A 16,024-nucleotide genomic window follows, 5' to 3' on the forward strand; every position below is an offset into this window, starting at 1 on the left:
CAGGAGCTAGGAACTTATGGTCTCCCACGTTGGTACAGGGGACCAATTACTTGGGCCATTTATGCTGCTTTCCCAGGCACACCAGCAAGGAGCTGGACCTGAAATGGAGCAGCCAGAACCCAAAGGAGCACATACATGGGCTGCTGGTATTGCAGGCGGTGGTGTAACCTATTATGCCACAGTGCTGGCCTCAGATAGCCAAGTTTTATTCATGTGCTATTTGCCAACCAACTTGTGATTGTTTTTGTTAATTACATTATTTTTATTAATTTTTTTATCATCAGAGATACATTTTATCCACTTTTTAAAATTTTAGGTCAGAAGACTACAAAGGGGTTTTCTTTATTTTAATTTTTTGACAGGCAGAGTGGACAGTGAGAGAGAGAGACAGAGAGACAGAAAGAAAGGTCTTCCTTTGCTGTTGGTTCACCCTCCAATGGCCGCTGCGGCCATGCTGATCCGAAGGCAGGAGCCAGGTGCTTCTCCTGGTCTCCCATGCGAGTGCAGGGCCCAAGCACTTGGGTCATCCTCCACTGCACTCCCGGGCCATAACAGAGAGCTGGCCTGGAAGAGGGGCAACTGGGACAGAATCCGGTGCCTAGAACCCGGTGTGCCAGCGCCGCTAGGCGGAGGATTAGCCTGTTGAGCCACGGCGCTGGCACAAAGGGGTTTTCATGCAGAGTTTGCATACCATAATTTTTTAAGTGTTACCTACTGGATTTTGCATTAACATCAATTTACCACCCTGCAATTCTGCTGTATTCATATATAACCATTCAGACAGTTATCTTCATAGAATTGCTTGCAGTATCAGTGTTGATACTGTTTCATTTGTTTTTGTGTATTTTTGTTAATTAAATAATTACTGTCCTCTTTCTTGTGAATTCTTATTGTTGTCAGCCCCTTTGTACTTTTTTATCTGGTGCACCTTCCATGGTCCTGGGGGTGTTGAATGTCAGATACATGCTTTTATGCTTGTGGTATAATATTATGAATATCTAGTGGTTTCACTGGGAATAAAGACTTGAGCCTTTTTTGTGACATTGGTTTTTACCAGATGAGACTTTTTGATTTGCTTCCCATCCTTTGGCATGAATCCTAAGTGGGTTAAGATAACTTTTTATTTACCTAATTGTGCTGTTTAAGTTATTGATAAGCTAATAACTTGTTTTTCAATTCCATTTTAGTTGTTTTCCATTGCATCAAAGATAGTTTGAGTTTGATAGATGGAAAAATCTGCATTTTAATGAAAATAAAGTTACAGTAAATAAACCATGTTTTGCACATATTTATGAAATTTGATCTTCCCATTTAAAAACCTACCTTCATATCAAAAGTGACTTAAGTTAACTTCCAGTGTTCTAAATGTAATCTATGAGTGATCTTAAAATGCATAGAAGAGATCAGTGAGGGAAAACAAGAGGGAAGACTGGACTGCAGATATAATCATAAACATTCAAATACACCAATTTTGAGAAAGTTCCATTAGCTGTAAAATGTACAGCGTCTGTAACACAAAAAGTTAGGTGCACACTAATTATTCTTGATAGGGATATCAGAGAGCAGTGTCTTCTGTGTCATTTCATAGAGAAGCTAATCAGCAGCAGCGAGGGGAGAGGAACTGTCTAGAAATCCAGGAGCATCCAGGAGCATCCTTGTTTAATGGAGTGGAGTAATAACAATGTAGAAAACCTAAAAAAAAAAAAAAAAAATCATCCCTTACCCCTAAAAAAAAAACAATGTAGAAAACCTAAGTTGATTTACTGCATATGCATACATACACACATACATTACTATATATCCCTAACAAGGACCTCTCTAGAAGCTTTAAGTTAAACATTTCAAGAATATTAAGGGATGATATATTCATGAGGTGTGCTTATGCATAGTTCAGTGCACCTTTTGACTGTAGAGTCATGGATTTAAACAGCCAGCCAAGGGGGTGGGAGGTATAGGATTGTTTCGCATTACTCAGTAGAAGGCCATCCCATTCTTCTCAAGGGACCACCTGAGACAAAACCAAGAAACCAATGCTGAGCATCTCAGTCTAGGTCAGTGAGGATTCATGATTTTTAATTTCTAAAATTGTTTTTTAAAATGAAAATTTCATCTAAATGAAAATAGTTTGAATTTATTATATGGAAAGTATAGTTTTACATTCATATATCCAAACCACGTTTCTTTCAGGGAATGTGGAATGTCAGTAGGTTATATTTTGACCAACTTTTGCTTAGTTTGCTTTCTAATAAATGTATATCTTTGTTCACTTATGAATTTCGCTTTTTTACCCTTATTTCCCTCTGTGCTTTTTCTTTAAAGATTTATTTATTTATTTGAAAAGGTGGAGTTACAGAGAGGGAGGGAGGGAGGGAGGGAGGGAGAGAGAGAGAGAGAGAGAGAGAGATCCTCCATCTGCTGTTCACTCCCCAAATTACTACAATGAGTGGAGCTGGGCTGACCTGAAGCCAGGAGCCAGGAGCTTCCTCTGGGTCTCCCACACAGGAGCAGGGATCCAAGCACTTGAGTTATCGTCTACTGCTTTCCCAGGCCATAGGAGAGAGGTGGATTGGAAGAGGAGCGGTTGGCACTGGAACCAGTGGCCACATGGGATACAGGCACTTCAGGCAGTGGCTTTACCCACTGTGGCACAGCACAGGCCCCTCCCTCTGTGCTTGATCTTACTTAAATTATTTACTCTGACCCATTTTGGTGTACCATTGAAGGGACGTGCCTTTATAACACTTTTTACACTGGCCATTTTTGCACTGTGGCAGAGATGTTTTTAGACCAATAATGCAGTGTTTTGCAGCCTAGATTCTTATGTCTATAATTGAAAGTTTATTAGTATGGATACCCAGCAGAGTTCTCAAGAACAATGTTGAGGCCGGCGCTGCAGCTCAATAGGCTAATCCTCCACCTAGTGGTGCCGGCTCACCAGGTTCTAGTCCTGGTTGGGGCACCGGATTCTGTCCCAGTTGCCCCTCTTCCAGGCCAGCTCTCTGCTGTGGCCCGGGAGTGCAGTGGAGGATGGCCCAAGTGCTTGGGCCCTGCACTCGCATGGGAGACCAGGAGAAGCACCTGGCTCCTGGCTTCTGATCAGCGTGGTCTGCCGGCCGCAGCGGCCATTGGAGGGTGAACCAACAGTAAAAGGAAGATGGAAGACCTTTCTCTCTGTCTCTCTCTCTCTCACTGTCTACTCTGCCTGTCAAAAAAAAAAAAAAAAAAAGAACAATGTTGAACTATAAGATAAAATGTTCTCCATACTTCTGTCTCATGATTTCCGATTGCCAGTCAAGGGATCTCCAATTAAAAAGAAAGTCCTTTTGTATATTTATAAATTATTTGTTTCTGTAGCAAAAATAAAACAAAGATGAGCAAATCAAGAAACAAAGGCAACACTCTGGTCTTTGCAGTAGCTTACTTCAAAGGGGTTCTGGTTCCAAAACATCCATTTATGTCACCACAAATGTTTGCTAACGTGTAAACTTATTTTCCTACATTTTTATAGCTTAAGGTATTTTAAAATAATAAGTATCATATCAATAAGTACTTCATTTTGTTGGTGTACTCTGAAAATTCATCTTCAGTATCATTTGACTATTATCCTTGGTGTTTATGTCACTACAACCATGCTAATGTGTTGATCTCAATAGTTCTCATTTTGTTGTCTTTGAAATTGGTTTGACATTCAGAGTATCATTGTAGGCTAATGCTGTTAAGCTGGTGTCACCTGGTTCTAGAAAGACTAGCATCTTCTTTGGTCAAAGATAGTTATATCTAGAGATCTAGAATGTGTTCTTGTAATGTCTCTGCTGTGAACTCACCCAGCACTACATTTTCTTAAACCTATGGTTAACATCCAGTCCCCAAACAATGAAAACAAATAAACCCCAATTTTTTCCACAGGGTTTCCCGGCTGGTTATTCCGAGGCTTTGCACGTGACAACCTGTTCTCCCACGTGAATGGAATACTCAGTGTCAATGTGGAAGCCTGGTCAGTTGGAAGGTTGCAGTAAAATATTTCCCTCCTGTGTATAGCACTCGAGATTCTTACTGATGAAGAGTCATTGTGTTGTGGGAAAAATGTTTCCCTAAGATTGCCAGTTTTGTGATTTGTTATCCTTGGCATCTTGCTATTTTATATTTAGGTTATGGGGGAGAAAATTCTGTCACTAGGCCTCAGAGCATATTTGCATAGAAAGTTAGTGTTTCTGTAAACTGTGAAAAGATGTTGGCTCTGTCTTCAGTGTACTTTGAGAATTTTTCTTCAGATGCATTTTTATTATTGCTTATTACAGATAATATACCATGGTCTAGATTTCCTGAAGACCATGAATTATGTTTTAATTCTGTGGCATTAGGTTGTATGTGTGTATGCGTTTGTGTGTGTGTGTGTGTGTTTGGTGGGGTTGTTAAAAGCTATTAGGGATTTGGAGTCCCATGGCACGTTTCTAGCTCTGCCATTAGGGGTAAGTCCAAGTGAGCATGTGCCAATGCCATCTTACTAGTTAAAGTGATCAGTTTCAGTTCATAATTGATCATAAAGATAGGATTAAGTGTCAGAGGGATCACATAAACAAGACTAGTGTCTGCTAATAATAATTGATAGAATTAAAAAGGAGAGAACGATCCAACATGGGAAGCAGGATACACAGCAGACTCATAGAATGGCAAATGCCCTAAACAGCACTCTGGCCTCAGAATAAGCCCTTAAGACATTCGAATCTGGCTAAAAAGCCCATGAGAATTTCTCAGGCATGGAAAGCCAAGACACTGTGGCAAAAAACAAAACAAAACAAACAAACAAAAAAAAAAAAACAGACCTAAATGAAAGATCTCTGTGAGTGAGATCCCAGTAGAAAGAATGAGCCATCAAAGAAGAAGGTACCTTTCTCTGAAGGGAGGAGCGAACTTCCACTTTGATTATGGCCTTGTCTAAATAAGATTGAAGTTTGTGAACTCAAGAGATTTCTATAGCCTTGGCAGCTCATGACAAGAGCCTCGGATGATTACTGACATCATAAATAAGAGTGTCAATTTTTAAATCAAAAATGGGAGTCACTGTGCACTTACTCCCCATGTAGGATCTCTGTTCTTAATGTGTTGTACTTTGCAAATTAACGGTAAAAGTAGTATTCAAACAGTACTTTATACTTTGTGTATCTGTGTGGGCGCAATCTGTTGAAATCTTTACTTAGTATACACTAAGTTGATCTTCTGTATATAAAGATAATTAAAAATGAATCTTAATGAAGAATGGGATGGGAGAGGGAGTAGGAGATGGGATGGTTTGTGGGTGGGAGCGTGCTTATGGGGGAAAAACCACTATAATCCAAAAGTTGTACTTTTGAAATTTATATTTATTAAATAAAAGTTTATTTTAAAAAAAGCTATTAGGAATTTTTAATTTATCAACTTTGAACCCTGTAGCATCAGGTCAGGGAAGAGGTAAAATCTGCCATTGAGTGTCATGGTTTTTGGGGGTATTTCTGAACTCTGAAACTTATAGGCTCAAAACTTAAATTGATATAACTTTATGTAACTTTCAAACCAAGAGAAAAATTAAATTGATGAGTAATATTCACTATATCAAGCATCTTAATGTCTCAGTTTTTCTAGCCTATGTGAAGTAAATCCACAAAGTGAGTTTTGTATGCTTTCTTTTTTTTTTTTAAAGATTTATTTATTTATCTGAAAATCAGAGTTACACAGAGAGAGGAGAGGCAGAAAGAGAAAGAGAGAGACGTCTTCCATCCAATGGTTCACTCCCCAGTTGGCCACAACGGCCGGCACTGAGCCAATCCAAAGCCGGGAGCCAGGAGATTCTTCCAGGCCTCCCACGTGGAAGTGTCTGTACCAAATTTCTAGTGTCAGGGAATTGGTGTCAGGGATGTCTTGAGTGATTATGTCAATTTTTTTTTTTTTATGAGCAAAGGTGCTTCAGCATTTTCTATGCCCATTTCAAAACATATTTTGCAGACATTCCTGATATTATACGTTTAGTTATGATAGCTATTTAACTTAAGTCTGAACTTTAACACCCTGATTTCACGTTCTTAATCTCAATTTTTTCCAGTTTCTTAAGAGTCTATACTAAAATTCTTTACTGTTTGTAAAGCTAATATATCTCACTTACTGTTCATGGAATTTTGTGAGGAAAGTGCCACCATATCCATTTTTCAGAAAAGTACAAGGGTTATAAATGTGAAAGAGATATTATGAAGATAGCACACCTAATATGCATAGTTTGGATTAGAGTCATACATCTCCACTTTCAAATGCAGTACTCATTTACTATGCAATAGCCGTCTTTTTTATAAGTTTTCTTTTAAAGATTTATTTATTTATTTGAAAGGCAGAGAGACAGAGAAAGAGGAAGAAATACAGACAGAAATCTTCCATTCACTGTTTGACTACCCTAATGATGGCAACAGCCAGGCAGGGGCCAATCCAAAGTCAGGGACCAGGATCTCCATCACTCACATGGGTGACAGCAGCCCCAAGAACTTCAGCCATCTTTCCTTGTCTTCCCAGGAAGCTGGATCAAAAGTGAAATAGCTTGAACTCAGTCCAGCACTCCATATGGAGTACCAACATTACAAGCAGTGGCTTAACTCACTATGCTACAATGCTGGTTCCTTTTTATAAGTCTTAGAAGTACTGGCATTAGTATAAATATAAAAAAATGTACATTAACAGAGAAATTGCAATATATTGAGATTCTATGATGATTCAAGGTTTCAAGTATCTAAACTGGGACGAAAAGGTATTTTTAAAAATTTTACATGCTAATAGGATTGTCAGAGATGCTTGTTAGTATTATCATTAAAAATAAATTTTAGTATATATTTTTGTACTGCAATGACTATTTGCATTTCTGTGGTGCTTTATAGTTTATAAAGTTGTGTCACATAGATAATCTCATTCTACCCTGAAATAAGAAGGCGATGCTGCAGTAGTTATCTCCAGAATCAAAGGATTATCTGAAAGAGTGAACTCAGGGTTCAGGCTGAAATTTGATTCAGAATTCCTTGTAAGTACTTTGTAGGGTTGTGGTGGTGATAGTGGTGTTGCATCTGAACCATTAGTTTTAAAATTCACCGAACAATGCTGTAATTACAGAAGTGCCACCTCTAGCAAATTTGTTAACACCATTTCCCTTTCCTGGGCCAGTTACTGAGTCTTCTGCTCATGCCCTAAATTACAATACATAGAAATGACAGTGTAGTTCTTAAACAAATATGTGATCATTGTTGATAGATTGTACAACTCTGGGGTTCTATTGATTATAAATAGTTTCTACTTACAAATATCTTTGACACATCATTAATGTTTGGTGATAGTTTCTGTGTTAACTTGAGTGAACATTTCAAATGTCTATTTTACTTGAATGACAAAATTTATATTAATGAAAGAATGATAGTATTTTTTTTTTTTTTACTTTTTGACAGGCAGAGTGGACAGTGAGAGAGAGAGACAGAGAGAAAGGTCTTCTTTTGCCGTTGGTTCACCCTCCAATGGCCGCCGCGGCCAGCGCACCGCGCTGTTCCAAAGGCAGGAGCCAGGGGCTTATCCTGGTCTCCCATGGGGTGCAGAGCCCAAGGACTTGGGCCATCCTCCACTGCACTCCCTGGCCACAGCAGAGAGCTGGCCTGGAAGAGGGGCAACTGGGACAGAATCCGGTGCCCCAACTGGGACTAGAACCTGGTGTGCCGGCGCCACTAGGCAGAGGATTAGCCTGTTGAGCCAGAGCGCCGGCCTTGATAGTATTGGTTTTACAAAGAGCATCATGAACAAAGGGAATTTTAAAAGTGAAGTTCTTTTTGTTAAAAAAAAAACAAAAAAACAAAAAAAAACACTGTATCAGATAAGAAGCTTACAGATATTTTCTCCCATTCAGTGTTATATATCTTTCACTGTTGATTGCTTCCTTTGCTATATAGAAGCCGCTGAGTTCTATATAACACCATTTGTCTAGTTTTGCTTTTGTTGCTGCTAATCTTGGGCCCTTATCCAAAAAACCATTGCCTACACCAGTGTCTTGAAGCATTTTTCCTATGTTTTCTTCCAACAATCTCATACTGTTTGATCATACATTTTGGTCTTTGAGCTGTCTTGAGTTAATATTTTTTGTACATGGTGATAGGTATGGATCTAATTTCTGTTTTCTACATATGTATAAAGTTTTGCCAGCACCATTTGTTGAAAAGATTATCTTTTCTCCGAAGTATGTTGTTGGCATGATTTTCAAAAACAATTGGCTGTATGTGTATGGGTTAATTTCTTGGTTCTCTATTCTGTTCCATTGGAGTGTTTGTGTGTGTGTGTGCATGTGCCAGTTTTTATGCCACGTACCATGCTGTTTTAATTAATTCATCTTTGTAGTAAGCTTTGAAGTAAGGTGTAGTGTTGCCTACCTCTTTATGTATTTGCTTTGCTCAGGGTTGTTTTGGCTATTCTGACTTTTTTTCTGAGAAATAATTAATACCCAGAATACACAAGAAACTAAAAAATGTCGGCAAGAAAAAATAACCAGTCTTATTGAGGAATGAGTAAAGGACCTGAATAGATGTTTCTCAAAGGAAAAATACAAATGGTCAATAAATATATGAAAAAAACTGTCTAGTATCACTAACCGTTAGGGAAATGTAAATCAAAACCACAGTGAGATATCGCCTCACCTCTTAGAATGGTTGTTATAAAAAATGACATAAAGTAAACGTAATGAGCATATTGAGAAAGGGGAACTCTTATACACTGTTGTTGAGGATATGAATTAGTGCAGCCATTATGGAAAATAATGTGGAGATGTCTTAAAAACTAGAAATAGAACTTCTGTATGATCTAACAATCCCATTATGGGGTATATATTCAAAAGATATGAAATCATTGTATCAAAGAAATACCTACTCTATGATATTTATTACATCATTAATCACGACAGACAACACATTGAATCAGCCAAGGCATCCATCATGAGATGAATGGGTGAAAGTGTCTGGTACATATATACAATAGATTAGTCTTTAAAAAGATTGAAATCCTGTCATTTGCAGCAAATTGGATGAAATTGGTGAACGTTATGTTAATTAAATAATCCAGACACATAAAGACAAATACTGTACATTTTCCTTCATATATGGAAGCTTAAAAACTCAACCTGAGTACAGAAAAGTGATTAGGAGAGACTGGTATAGGGTAGGGAGAAGAGAAGGAGTTTGGATATCAGGTACCAAATTAGAGTTAGGTGAAAGGAGTAAGTTCCTAGTGTCATGCAGCATAGTATGATGACTACAGTTCATATAACCTATTAGATAGTTTATAATTATGTCAAATCACTGTTAAGAAAAGGAAAAAAAACACTTTAATGAAATATAATTGACATATATAATTGCCATCCATTTTTATTGCATACATATTGATGAGTTTGAACATGCGCACACACACACATACACATATATGTTCAAACCACAACGTATGCCAAAAACACACAGATTTTCTTCTTCCATCTTTATTTATTGTTTTGTCCTTTGATGATAACACTTAACATTTGATCTACCCTCTTAACAAATTTTTAAGTATGCAGCACCGTATTGTTAACTTTAAACACTATGCTATACAGCAGATCCCTAGGATTTATTCATCTTGTATAATTGAAACTTTGTAATTTTTGATTGACACTCCCGTGTTTCCCCCATCCTCAACCCCTGACAATGACCAGTGTACTCTGCTTCCATGACTTTGACTATTTTAGGTTTCTCATATAAGTGAGGACATGTCAGATCTGTCTGTGTCTGGCTGATTTCATTTATCAAAATGTTTTCCAGATTCGACCACATTGCTACAAGTGGAAGGATTTCCACTTTGTTTTAAGACTAAATAATATTATGTTGTTTATGTATTTATTGCATTTTCCTTATCCGTTCATTTGTCAACAGATATTTAAGTTGTTACCACATCTTACTATAGTGAACACTACTGTAATAAATGTAGGAGTTCAGATATATCTTTGAGATCCTTATTACAGTTCCCTTGGATATATATGTAGAAGTCATATGGTTAGATCAGAATAATTCTATTTTAAATTTTTTAGGAAACTTCATATTGTTTTTTATATTGACTTCATTGCATCAAAAATGTGTAACAGTTCTAATTTCTCTATGCCCTCTCCTACACCTACTTAAAATATTTGTGTATTTATTTGAAAGAGTTACAGATTGAGAGGGGGAGACAGACAGAGGTCGTCCATCCACTGGTTCACTCCCCAAATGGCCAGGGTGAAGCCAGGGGCTTCATCCAGGTCTCCCACATGGGTGGCAGGGTCCCAGGTACTTGGGTCATCTTCCACTGTTTTTCCCAGGCCATGACCAGGGAGCTGGATCCAAAGTGGAGCAGCAGGGACATGAACCAGTGCCCGTATGGGATGCTGGTATCACAGGCACTGGCTTTACCTGCTGGTGCTGGTGCCGTGCTGTTTGTTATTCTAACAGGTGTGTGAAGGCATCTCATTGTGGTTTTGATTTGTTTTTCTCTAATGATTAGTGTTATCAAGCATCTTAAATGATGAGCATTGCTGTCTTCCAAAGTGGTATTTCTAAGTGGCATTTAGAGAATAATCACTAATGAATCCCTTATGGCTGGATACAGTGGAGTTGTGCCAAGGAAATATATTGTGTTTTTTGTTGTTGTTGTTGTCCTAAGCCAAAGCCAGAAGCTGGATATTAAATTATGTAGAATTGCTAAACTGGTTCTTGACCACAGCCATTCTTTTGAGAGGTCTCTAAACCTGCATTGCACATAGAGAGAAAGAGACACAAATGTATCAACTGATATTATGAACTGTTTACCTTCAGATATATTTGGGGGGAGTTAAAGCTGGTATAAATTTTGGATGAAATTGCAAAAAAAAAAAAGGTTAACATTTTTACTGTATTGTAAATTTACACTGACACTAAATCATTAATAAAAATAATTCGACCATAAAGACAACTTGCTGACCTTGCAAGAAATACATAATTATTTAAAATAGCCTCTTACGGGTGAGAACTTGTCACAGTGGTTAAGAGGTGCTTAGGATGCCGACATCTCATGTCAGAGTGACGGGGTTGAAGTCTCAGCTCGGTTCCTGATTACAGCTTTCTGCTAATGCACATCATAGAAGGCAACAGGTGATGGTTCAAGTACGTGGGTGCCAGCCACCAGCATAGGAGACCCAGATTGAGTTCCCAGCTCCTAATTGATGCCTGGCCAAACCCCAACTGTTGTAGGCATTTGGGAAGTGAACCATTGGATGGGCGGTTTTGCTCTGCCTTATACATAAATAGCCTTTTAAAGTTTATTTAAGAGAGAGAGAGACATAGAAATAGAAATAAATAGAAATAGAAATATCTTCCATCTTCTGGTTCAATCTGCAACTGCCTACAACAGCTGGGGCTGGGCCAGGCTGGAGCCAGGAGCTCAGAATTCCATCTAGGTCTTACATGGCACCAGCCCAAGGACTTGAGTCATCATCTGCTGCTTCCCAGGATGTATTAGCAGGACGCTGGATCAGAAGCAGAGGTACCTATCAGAAGCATGGCACTATGATATGGAATGCAGGCATCTCAAGCAGTGGCTTAACCCCGTGTGCCACAATGCCCACCCTAAAAAATAAATTAAATATGCATCTTTTTATTACAATATAATGCAAGAAATATTTTACTCACAATGACCATGGTACTTAGTGTAAAAAAAAAAAGTACCTTCTCTTGACTTAAAAATCCATTTTTGGAATGAAATTCATGTTTGTTTATGCTCATCATACAGACATCCAATAAACACATTTTGTAAAAGTTCTATGGTATCTAAGGTAGTTTAGGATTCATATAATTTTATTGAGTTTTAGCATACATTCTGCTAAAGAAAACTAAAATGTAAATTGAAGAGAAATATTTTTAAAGAGGTTTAGAAAATATCTGGAAGAATGATTCTTATGATTCTTGGTTTGTGAAATTTCATTTCTTTTGAACAACTGATTTTTGAGATGACAAATAGCAAAATTACAGACAGCCATTAGGAATTGTGGAGAATTACTGAGTCACTATTAGAATCGGTTTGAGTTGCATTTTTAGCATCATTTATTAAAAATGTGGTTTTTTTTTAGAAATGGGCAAGTTCAAATTTTCTAATACTTAAAGGTTTTAGTGTAGGATAACCTTTCCTTTAGTACATCAGCATTCGGTATACTCCTAGATACTCCTCCTAGCCAAATTAACTATCACATAAATTGTTAAATAGATATTTAACATAGAAACTAAAAATATGTTTTTCTTGCAGTTTTAATATAGTCATACATAATCACGCATCCGTATTGTTTAGAAGGATTTTTGTTTGGTTGACATTGATTCTTATTGGAATCCATTATGCTTTGACAATAGATATAATAAAATACAAAACTTTAAACCATATAGGGGTAGATTTATGCAATGTTTTTTACTGTAATCATGACATGGCTTTGGGAAAAACTTTTTTTATAGAAAACTCACGTCTCATTTAGCTTACTCTTATTTATGTGTTGAAAGTTGTGTGCATACTAATTTAGTTAACCTAATTTTTTTGCAAGTGGTAGGATATATGTCTATAATTTTCTTCATAAAAAGATACTCAGAATTATACTTCATTGAATGTGTCTAGTTCTGAACATGAACTATTTCAGTAGACTCAAATAGCTGATAAATTTTTCATTGTAAATTAGTGATAATAGTAAATTGGTTTCCTTATATAGAATTTTACAATCAAGATACCTTTGCATTGATTCCAAAAGTAAACATTATAGATTTAACTTTTTTTGCAGTGTGATGCCACCTGGCAGTCAATATACTAGTTTCTAAACATTTTAGGAGTAAACTTAAGTGAGTTTTGCTTATTTAATTAATTATAGGGAAGTATGAGTTATAAATAGAAATTGAAAGTACTTGAAATCTAGTAACATCATGGCTGGCACTGTGGTGTAGAAAGTTAAGCCTCCGTTTGTAGTGTTGGCATCCCACATGGGAGCCAGTTCATTATAGCTGCTCCATTTCCAGTCTACCTCCCTCATAATGCACCTGGGAAAGCAATGGAAAATGGCACTAGTCCCTGGGCCCCTACACCCATGTGGGAGACCTGGAAGAAGCTCCTGGCTCCTGAGTATGGCCTGGCCCAACCTTGGCTGTTGCAGCCTGTTGGGGAGTCAACTAGCAGATGGAAGATCTCTCTCTCTCTCTTTTTCTTTTTATATTTCTGCCTTTCAAATAAATAAATATTTAAAAAAAATCCAATAACATATTTAAAATTCAGTATTTACATAAGTAGATGAAACAAATGTAGTTTGAAACTGCATATTTAGAAACATTTTACAAAAAAAGATACCACTTAATGGATGATAATGAAATTAGTGATAAGAAAGTATCAGAAACTTGTTTCTATCTTTGTATGTTAAAATATTGTATAAAAGGCCGACGCCGCGGCTCACTAGGCTAATCCTCCGCCTTGCGGCGCCAGCACAGCGGGTTCTAGTCCGGGTCGGGGCACCGATCCTGTCCCGGTTTCCCCTCTTCCAGGCCAGCTCTCTGCTGTGGCCAGGGAGTGCAATGGAGGATGGCCCAAGTGCTTGGGCCCTGCACCCCATGGGAGACCAGGAGAAGCACCTGGCTCCTGCCATCGGATCAGCGCAGTGCGCTGGCCGCAGCGCGCCTACCGCGGCGGCCATTGGAGGGTGAACCAACGGCAAAAGGAAGACCTTTCTCTCTGTCTCTCTCTCACTGTCCACTCTGCCTGTCAAAAATTAAAAAAAAAAAAATACAAAAATACAAAATTTTTACATTTACATTTGTTAGTGATCTTGAATAGATATTTGTAATGCTCTTTGTGCTCAAAATTGGCTAAAAATATTTTGAAGCTACAAATTCTGTTACATCCATATTATCACAGTGGTAATGAAAGAATTACTGCTGGCTGCATATTGGAAATTCCTAGACCAGACCAGTTAGATTAGACTCGCCATTCAAAATTGTTTTCCTGTAAATCTTATAGAGTACCCAGCACAGCTTCAAAGCAGTTTTTTCATAAAAAAAAAAAAAAAAAAAAGTGTGCCGTTGTCACTGAATCGTGCCAGAAACATCAGTTTCTGGTTCTTTGTCTTTAAGGAATATGTTTGCATGACGCATAGTCACCAGATGTGTTTATACACCTCCTTAGGAAAAGTCAAGTGAAACATAGCATTGAAGTACCTACATAGGAAGAGTTAGGACATGAGCAGTTTTTAAGACCAAGTTATTGAGGGATACAATGAATTGTTATTTTTCAGATGTCAGATTTTTGTTATATTTTTAAATTCCAAGACTTCTTAAATCAGCTTTCAATTTAATGACTAATTTTTCTTCTTCAGGGAAATGCCCCATCCTCACAAATATTTCATTGTTTCTTTCATTTATTTATTTTTGAAGATTTAATGCTTTATTTGAAAGAGTTACAGAGAAAGAAGGAGAGAGAGATTCATCATCCATCCACTGGTTCACTCCCTAAATGGCTGCAATAGCTAGGGATAGGCCAGGCCAGAGCCAGGAGCCAGGCACTCTATCTGGGTCTCCCACATAGGTGTCAAGAACCCAAGCACTTGGGCCATCTGCCCCTGACTTCCCAGGTGCATTAGCAAGGAGCTGGATTGGAAGTGGAACAGCCAGAAATGCCAGAGTCGCAGATAGCGACTTGACTTGATCCACCACAAAGCCAGCCCCTCAGTGTTTGTTTTAATTTATCACAGTATTTTAAAGCGAATCAGATTTACATCATCAGATCATTTTACTAGGTACCTGAAATTTTAGGGAGAAAGGTTTACAAATTTCATTAGTCATATTTGGATAATATTGTTATTAGTAATATTATCAATGACTTTTCTTTCAAGAGGTATTGCTTAAAGTAGAGCAACTTTATAACTAAACATGGAATGTTGTACAAAAAATAAATTTCAAAAAAACTTCCTTTTGCAATTTATAAACAAAGGTGGTGCAGTAGAGGTTTAGGAATCTATAATCTTTGGTACCATATATATATATATATATATTTGGACAGGCAGAGTTAGTGAGAGAGAGACAGAGAGAAAGGTCTTCCTTCAGTTGGTTCACTCCCCAAATGGCTGCTACAGCCGGTGTGCTGTGCTGATCCGAAGCCAGGAGCCACGTGCTTCCTCTTGGTCTCTCATGCGGGTGCAGGGGCCCAAGCACTTGGGCCATCCTCCTCCACTGCCTTTCTGGGCCACAGCAGAGAGCTGGCCTGGAAGAGGAGCAGTCGGGACAGAATCCGGTGCCCCAACCGGGACTAGAACCCGGGGTGCTAGAGCCGCACGTGGAAGATTAGCCTAGTGAGCCATGGCGCCGACCAAGTACCATATATATTAAAATATATGATTTTGAGAGAGAGAGAGAGAGAGAGAGAGAGAGATGGACCCTATGAGGAAAATTTTAAAATAGTGACGTTTCTAATATAAATCCCATACATAGGATCTACTAATGTTTTCTATGTGACATTTTTGAAACATATCAGTATTTATTATAGCATATATGGCATTTGCCTTAAACATTTCTGAGACATATAAAAGGTAAGGAGAAGCAGCCACAAAAAGGTTAAAGTGTATGGACTATTATGCCTGGAAATCTTAAACACTTAGAAAATATTTCCTGTTTCATTTTTTTTTATAGTGCCAATACTTACCATGCCTGTCATAACTGTAAAATTCTTTATTTATGACATTTACAGGTATCAGCCAACCATATTTCCCCAACAGTTAGCTGGATATCTCAATTTTAGCTGGCATGCTTTAGTTACTCTCTTTAATTTTTCGCTTTGATTCATGGTTAGAAAAAGTTTGTTTTGCCAACTGATACTTAAAATATAAAAGGCCATTTATTTCCTTGCTTTTTTTCTTGTGTGCTCTTTTCACTTAGATTTACCCACTCTCTGTACTTTAGTCTATGAATGTATTGAAATTAAGGTGTCTGACTTTTTT

At 37.8% G+C, this 16,024-nt stretch overlaps 1 protein-coding gene across 6 annotated transcripts in view; it reads left to right on the forward strand.

The window, feature by feature from the left end:
• The window catches only part of RIMS1 (regulating synaptic membrane exocytosis 1), a 534,165-nt gene that overhangs the window by 320,628 nt on the left and 197,513 nt on the right, over positions 1–16,024 (forward strand). The gene's annotated exons all lie outside the window — the stretch shown is intronic.

The sequence above is a fragment of the Lepus europaeus genome, chromosome 3 (genome assembly GCF_033115175.1).
Source record: "Lepus europaeus isolate LE1 chromosome 3, mLepTim1.pri, whole genome shotgun sequence".
Lineage (NCBI taxonomy): Eukaryota > Metazoa > Chordata > Mammalia > Lagomorpha > Leporidae > Lepus > Lepus europaeus.